Here is a 2,457-nt window from a genome sequence, read left to right as displayed (position 1 = left end):
TTTGCAATAGGGTGCATGCGCTGGCCAGACAGCCAGAGAGAGACAGAAAGCAAGAAATCACCCCCCAGGGGGGATGGCCACGCTGCAATCCCTTCTCCTCCACTCTCCTCTTGGGATCGCACGCACACGCACACAGCGTGAATTTTAAGCCACCAGGTGGAGGACTCAAATCGCAGTCAAGTACATGGGAGTCCAGCGACATAGCCCTTACGCTAACTGCTGGTCTCCCCAAAAATTGTTTTTTAAAGCCATTCATAGTGAACCAGTTAGCCTAAAACTGTCTTTGTTAATTCACTTCGCAATTTTTCAGCAAAAACAACGCAAATAGGACAAACCATTTTCTACTCTTGTGTGTTTGAAAATACTGCAATGTAAACGGAAGAAAGAAAATGGGGCTTCTCCCATCATGGTGCCTTTTAAATTCAAAGCTTCCCTAAGAAGTGAAGGTATATGCGAATAATCTTGGGGATAAGGCTGTGCAACGTCAATAAAGCATATGAGCATGGAGCACATCAGGACTTCACAAGATCGGCATTTGTGACCTACAGGGTTTATCTCAGGAAAGGGGGAAAAGGCAAAACAAAAAAATAAAATCTTCCAAATTACATAATAAAGGAAAACATTTCACGCAAAATAAGAAAATGGTGTTACCAAGTAAACCCTGTATTTCCCACAGATGACCCTACTTAAACCTTACATGAACATCCTGTTGACTTTTTCCCTAATTGGGGACACATGGGCCATATTAGTACAGGAATCTTATATAAGTTACACAATTTCAGTCTCTATCTGATCAATATTATTCCATGGTACCAGTCATTAAAATGAAATAGTAAATGATATATGATTAGCTCCTACTCCGGGGAGTGGGGAGAAGTAGCGGCAGGAGTTCGTGCGACCCGCGTGGACACGGCGTGCAGCGTCATCCCCAGCTGTTGTCCTAGGGAACGCGAGGCCAGGGGACGCTCCCAGGTCTGACCGAGCGGGGCGGGCGGACGCGCCCAGGCCAGGTACAGGACCCCTCATCTCTGCTCTAGTCCCCTGAGACCAGACGGGACATCTGGGAGCCTAGCTCGGGTGCTGGAGGGGCGACGCCGCCCCCAGGCCCGCGCGGGGTTCCGCCGCAGCGAAGGAGGCTGCAGTGAGAGCCCTGCCCCCGGCTCCCGGCTCCCGGCCCCCGGTCCCCCGCCTCAGCCAGGGCCCCTCCGCGCGTCCCCGCCTCGCTCCGCCACGTCTGGGCGCGTCCTCCCGCCTAGCTACGCGGGGTCTGGAGGCGTCCTCCTGCCTCGCTCCGCTGAGTGTGCGGGCGTCCTGCCGCCTCGCTGGGCCCGGCGTCCTCAGCAGCCGAGGTCTGGGGGCGTTCCCCGACCTAGGGAAGACCGGGTGATGGTCCTGGTGCCCGGTGGCCCGAGTCTGGGGCGTGTCCCGCACCATGTTGGGGCGGGGTGACCATTGTCCGTTTGTGACAACGCGGCCACATCCCTGACCAAGCCGATCCTGGCTGGGAAACGAGTGTGCTGTGTGGTTCGGTCCCCGGGATTGTGTCTCCTTAATCAGACTGAATTTCCCTTTCTTGCGAAAATAGACTTGAATTGGTATCATGTGAGCTTTCTTTGAGGGGGAAAAAATCTGTAAACAAATTTATTGGCTTATTAATAATCAAATGCTCGTATTTTTATTACATGGCCTTTTCTATCTATAGAAAAATCCTTACATTGCAAAAGTTTAAAGTATAGTTCAATAAATGGTCATACAACATTTGTTCCTTTTGTAATAAACTGGCAACTTGGTATTTTATCCCGCTTGAGCATAGTTGGTTTTTTGTTTTTTTGAGAGGTTTTTGCCCTAGGGCGTGTGCGCTCACCAGACAGACAGAGACAGAGAGACAGAAAGCGAGAAATCACCCCTGGTCACGCCACAATCCCTTCTCCATTCTCTCGGGATCTTGGGCACGCACGCACACGCGCCCCATGTGAGTTCTAAGCCACCGGGTCCGGGAGGCAAACCGCGGTCGACTACGTGGGAGTCCAGCAACACAGCCATTACACTAACTGCTGGTTCTCGAGCAAAGTTGTTAAATGAGCCATGATTATTTTAAAACACCTGTCTATTGTTAAAGGTAAACCTATTTAAACGTTTCATCTAAAAACTTAAATACTTGTTCAATTTAATGGCAATACATCAATGTATTAAGTGGAACTGGATGTTCCTGCCTACCGTCCATCTTGCATAAAACCGAAGTTAACTGATGCTTAACTCAAGAGCCAGCAATGCATTTTCAAACACACAGTTATTACTGCTTTACGGTTTTTTCTAACATTTAGACTTGTGTCCTGATTCAGTTCTCTGGTCAGGCAACTTAGAACTGGAGCATTCTTCTCCCTAACTACATAGAAGGGGTAGATCATACTTATTTAATCAACTCTTTGTGACTGATGAGTTTGTTTCCAGTGTTCA

The sequence above is a fragment of the Tupaia chinensis genome, unplaced genomic scaffold (genome assembly GCF_000334495.1).
Source record: "Tupaia chinensis unplaced genomic scaffold, TupChi_1.0 Scaffold146604_1, whole genome shotgun sequence".
Lineage (NCBI taxonomy): Eukaryota > Metazoa > Chordata > Mammalia > Scandentia > Tupaiidae > Tupaia > Tupaia belangeri.
Note: the sequence above shows the minus strand (reverse complement) of the source record.